We start from the raw sequence: 6,269 nt of genomic DNA, 5'->3' as shown, positions 1-6,269 counted from the left end.
CCACCTACCCATCCCTTCCCTCATAGGCTCTATCTCCCACTGTAAGGAGCCCCATAGGTACATGGACCAGTGGGCTGGAGTCTCTGTCTAAATTCTAGTCACACATCTCTGAAAACAGCTACCCCCTTGGCCTTCTCTCTAGCACATTATGTTCCTACTAGCTACATAATCTGCCCTTGGGAAGAAGATCCCAGAGAAGAAGCCCATGCAGTCTCTGAAAGCTGGCTTTGTTCATTTGGTCAGGTAATTCCAGGGTTCCTGTCATCTAAACCATGGTGTAGAAGGTTTTGGCCTTTCTGGTTCCTCACCCTGTAGGAAGGGGCCCAGCTGGAGTTGGGTTCTGTAATGGTCAAGGCCAAGGATAGGGCCCCTCTTCATGGGATTAAAGGATAGCCCTGTGTACAGGCAAGATGATGGATGAGTCCTACGAATTATAGGCTCAGCCTGTGGGAACATGAAAATCATTGTGTATACAATGGTTCTAGAGAAGAATAAGTTTATCTCATTCCCCATCCTTTTCATCCCAGGTGTGGGATCAAATTTACATCTGTCAGCCACACTTGACTCAGGGTTTTTAATCACTAAGTGTTACCTTGAGCTGAAAAGTAGTAGTAGGATTAGGTTCAGCTTGGAAAGAAAAAAAAAACCCATTCTGGCGTAAACAAGGTAGAAGTTTTTCTTTCACATAAATGTAAACAATCAAGTCTACTGTAGTGATTTTAGAATACCTAGGGTCACAAGTTCCTTCTGTTTTGATGCTCTGCCATCCTCAAGATTTGGTTTCTCCTTCATGGTCCAAAAATGGCTGCTTGAGCTCTACCCATCACATCCATATTCCAGCCAGCTGGAAAGAGAAAGAGAAGAGTATTCTATTTTTAAAGACACTCTCTAGAATTTGTGTACCCCACTTCTTCCTCTATGTCATTGACCAGAACTTAGTTATGTAGCCACAACCAGCTAAAACTTGTGCCCCGATAAAAATGGAAATTCTAACAGAAACCCATGGGGGAGGGGAAGGAAAAAAAAAAAAGGTGAGAGTGGGAGAGAGCCAAAGCATAAGAGACTCTTAAAAACTGCGAACAAACTGAGGGTTGATGGGGGGTGGGAGGGAGGGGAGGGTGGGTGATGGGTATTGAGGAGGGCACCTTTTGGGATGAGCACTGGGTGTTGTATGGAAACCAATTTGACAATAAATTTCATATATTGAAAAAAAATGGAAATTCTATCTCTGAGGAAAACGAGGAATCTGGTGACAAGTAGCAATGTCTGCAATGGGGTTTTGATTTCAAACAATAGAAACTGACTTTGGAAAATTTAGGCAAAAGGGGAATTTACTGGATGGCTATTGGGTGATTCAGATATTTGATAGGCTGAGTAGAGGGTCAAGCTCTGAAAGTGAGCAAGTGATCTATCCAGAACACTATCATCAACCCAACCCTGAGAGGTGCCAACACCACCAGACTCTAAATGCTGCCATCAGTGCTATGTGTAATTTTTCAAATGTCCCTGCAACTTGGCATCATTCTTTCTAGAATTGTGCTGTTCAATATGGCAACAAGTACATGTGTTTAGTGGTACCATATTGTACAGTGCAGATGTAGAGCATTTCCATCATTGCAGAAAATTTCATTGGACTGTGCTAGTCTAGACTCAAAACCCTGGACCAAGGCATCCAATTTGCCAAGCACTAGCCATAAACTATTATGTGCCTACCTCTTGGCCATTAGGAGTACCCCCTCCCACACACACACACCAAGATGCAATAGAACTCACTCAAAATAGGGACAGGTTTGGAGGCCCGGCAGCTAAAAAGGCAAGAAATGTCCTCTACACACTTACTGACAGTGTGATCTTGGGCTGACTACTTCTCTAGCTTCAATTTTTTTTTTTTTTGCATTTGCACAATGGAAATAATGATAACTGCCTCTTAGGATTGTTATGGAGATAAAAAGATAAGATATGAAAATTACAAGGACCATCTGGGTTAATGGAGTCTTAGATATAATAATAACCAAATGCAGTGCGTGGTCCATGATTGGACCCTGCTTTGAACAACCAGCTGCAAAAGACATTTGGGAGACAATTGGGGAAATTTTAATATAGAATGAGTGTTAGATAATATTAGGAAATTATTGTTAGTTTTCTTAGGTGTGAGAATGGCATTGTGATTATATAGGACATGATAAAGTTTTTAATGGTAAAATATTACTATGTCTATAATTCTAAATATTAAAAATGGATGAAAGACATATGACAAAATGTTCATACATCTAGATTTAAATCTAGATGATAGGTAAATGGGTGTTATTCTCCTTAGTCTCTCTTATTTTTGACATTTTAAAATAATTTATGAAGCAAGAAAGAAAAGTACCATGTCCATAACAGGAATTCAATAAATGTGAATTTCTCTTCTTCCCTCATGGTCTTAAAGACCTTATAGTCTTTTCAAAATGGCTGCAATGTTTCCCATACTTTTCCCAGCCACCTGCCCCACTTTTCCCAAGGCTACTTGCTTAAAAGTCGTCCTGCCCTTTCTGTGACAGCACACTCTCTGTATCTGTGGGGGACCTTTGAATGCAAGGAATAGTTTTCCCAATGATGGAAGGAACCTTGCAAAGAGGCACTTGTCCACAGCACTGATACAGGATGCAAAGCCTTTCCCCTTGCACCAGAGCAGGAGTTCAAAGAAAGAAAAATCAGTATACCAGTGTTCATTTTCATATTTGTCAGATCAGCCCCCTTTTCCTGATGCCTAATTTAGAAAGAAATAGTGTAGAGAAAGACGAGGATGTGGCACCCAGTTTTTCATTTTAGTTCATCCACTTACTCAGTGAATGTAGAGGACCAAGGTATGGAGGTTTGGAGGGTTTGAGTCATCTCACAAAGATCAATAGCAGGAGACATACAGATGAACCTAGAATGATCACCTGATTTTCTCTCTGAGTGGTCTTGGGAAATGACTTACCAAAAATGTGCGTTGTAAAGCCTGTGGCAAATCACCAACAAGCTACACAGGCTCAATAACATCTTCCTATAGTGTTGAAGTAGCAGCAGTTTCCATGTGTACGTGAGGTCAAGGCAAGTGGCCAACACATCAGTGCCCACTTCTAAAGGCAAAGTAACTTATGGTATGGGACCTATCTTTAGGTCTCATGTGCCAAAATATCGGTTTTGTGTCAAGAAGCAAGCATCTTGACGCCCATAGCTATTCTGAACGTTAGGGAATGATAAAATGGTGACTAAGAAAGCTAGTTTTATATTTGGTGCGGTAAGTGAAACAATATGTAATGGCATTTTTGTCATCCAAATTTCCACCTAAAATGTATGTTTGTGTTTCAGAGTTTGACGGTGTGTGTGTGTGTGTGTGTGTGTGTGTGTGTGTGTGTGTGTTGGGGGTGGAAGGAATGCTCTGAGTGGCTCTCCCACTGCACAGCAGCTATATCCTCGATGTAAAATATAAACACTCTTCAAGGCATTTCTGGTCAAGTCATTGGAGAGATTTCCAAAGGCTTCCACAACAGCAGCTCCTAAAATAAAAAATAATCCAAACCTAGACCAGACAGGAAGCCTTAAACTACAAGCAGTAGGTGTGTGTTGGGTGGGGGAGGGGGAGGGAGGATGCTCTGAGAGTAGGTGCCAATAGCAGCACATAGCACTACTGAAACATGGGCCAGCATTGTGGTGGGAATGCTGATCCTAGAGCCCATTTACTAAACCAAGATCTTCACAGTGGCTGAAGTGCTCTTAGATCAGAGGTGTCTCTGATTTTGTGTTGAAGTAAATCCTGTTCAGAAAAAAGCTTCTCTGATTTAGACCTATAGGATTCCCACAGATTAAAATCAGGCAATAAGCTGGGCACTCAGCTGGCTCAGTCAGAGGAGGGTGCAGGTCTTGATCTCGGGGCCGTGAGTTTGAGCCCCATGTTGGATAGACAGATAACTTATATAAAAATAAATTTTAAAAAATCAAGCAATAAGCTTGCAATATATTAAGACAAGCCACCATGAGCCAGAGGAAGCATAAACAGCATAGAATAGATTCAGATCTCCACAATGATTGGAGATATAGGAATTTTCAATTATAGAATACAGAGCAAGTATGTATAAAATGTTTAAAGACATACAAGATGTGGGGCACCTGGGTGACTCAGCCGGTTAAGCGGCCGACTTTGGCTCAGGTCATGATCTCTTGGTCCGTGAGTTCGAGCCCCGCATCGGGCTCTGTGCTGACAGCTCAGAGCCTGGAGCCTGTTTCAGATCCTGTGTCTCCCTCTCTCTGAACCTCCCCTGTTCATGCTCTGTCTCTCCCTGTCTCAAAAATAAAATAAAAAAAAGTTAAAAAATTTTTTTAAATAAGACATACAAGATGCATTTGCACAGATGAGCAGGCAACAATAGGTTAGCAGAAATAACTAGGAAGATTTTTTACTAGAACTTCTATAAATAAAAATATAATCATTGAAACACAAAACCCAACTGTACTGGTTAAACAGTAGACTAAATCCAGCTGAAGAGAGGAGTAGAAATTACCTGGAATACAGCACAATGAGGGAAGGAGATAGAAAGTATGAACAAGGGATTAAGTGATTGGAGGCTAGAATGAGAAGGTCAAACATAATTGGGTTTCAGAATAAGAGGAGAAAGAGAGATTTGAAGAGATAGTGGCATGACTTGTCCAAGACTGATGAAAAACATAATAATACCTATCCAGGAATCACAGCATATACCAAAAAGAACATTTTCAAAAAAGGAAATTCATGCCTAAACACAACATAATTCAACTGCAGAACACCAGCTGCCATGAGATCTTAAAAGGGGCCAGAGAGAAGAGATGGGTCATCATCAAAGGAATGACAATTAGACTAACAGTTGCCTTCAACAGCAATGGAAATCAGAAGACTGTGGAATGATATTTTTCAATTGTTGAGAGAAAATAACTTAGAACCTAGAATTATGTACTCAGAAAATCATATTTCAAGAAGGAGGGTAAAATTAATATGTTTATAAATACACAAAAACAGAGGGATTTACTACCAAAAGATCTTCACTACAGGAACATCTTCTAAAAGATATACTTCAGGAAGAAGGAAAATGATGTCAGAAGGATGATCTGAGATGCAAAAAGGAATGGTGAGCAAAAAAACATGCACAGGGGCACCTGTCTGACTCAGTCAAAGAAGCGTGTGACTCTTGATCTTGGGGTTGAGTTCAAGCCCCACATTGGGTGTAGAGATTACTAAATAAATACACATTAAAAAACCATACATACATATAAGCAAATATGTAAAAATGTAAAATCATACATATATGAGCAAATAATGTTTTGGGGAAAAAAAGGAATACCAATGTTGAATTATAAAGTTAAAAAACTGATAAAATACTGGACAAGAATCACATACAAGTCAGGAAAGGGGAGATTGGAGTTAAAGTCTCCTAAGAGCTTTAAGAGTATTATTAGAAAACAGGCTTTGGCAAACATTTTGTATAAAGGGGCAACTAGTAAATATTCTAAGTAAGTTTGGGAGACTATAGAGTCCCTGTCATGAATACAAAACTCTGTCATTATGGGGTGAAAGTAGCCATAGATGGTACACAAATGAAAGAACAAGGCTGTGTTCCAGTGAAACTTTATTTACAAAGACAGGTGGTGGGCATATTGGATCACTGGGCCATAGTCTGCCAATCTTCCTTCTAGAGGAAAGTTAAAATATTGTTAAATTTCTGACATTGTAAGTTAATTATACATGATAAAATTTCAAGAGTAATCACTGAATGAGTAAAAATAGAGTCTAAAAAGTCCAAATAAGTAAAAAGGAACAATAAAATAAGGAAACCGACATACCCACAAACAGATAATACACCACAAACAATCTGAGCAATGGCAAGAAATGGGAAAGCAAAAGAATCACAGAAAAAGCAGGACAAATAAAAAAATAAGGTAGCAAACCAAGTCCAAATATAATAATTGCTTTTACTCACCAAATATGCAAGTGAATTAAACTAGCCAATTAAAAAAACCCAAATTATCAGGGCGCCTGAGTGGCTCGGTCAGTTAAGCATTCGACTTCGACTCAGGTCATGATCTCCCAGTTCGTGAGTTTGAGCCCATATCAGGCTCTCTGCTTTCCACACAGAGCCTGCTTTGGATCCTCTGTCCTCCTCTGTCTCTGTCCCTTCCCTACTCACATTCTCTCTAGAAAATAAAGCATAAAAGAATTATCAGATGGGATTTTTTTAAATGTAGCTCTAAGTCCATTACAAAAGTCACAC

This window comes from Panthera tigris, chromosome X (assembly GCF_018350195.1).
Source record: "Panthera tigris isolate Pti1 chromosome X, P.tigris_Pti1_mat1.1, whole genome shotgun sequence".
NCBI classification, from domain to species: Eukaryota; Metazoa; Chordata; class Mammalia; order Carnivora; family Felidae; genus Panthera; species Panthera tigris.
This window is presented reverse-complemented; position numbering follows the sequence as displayed.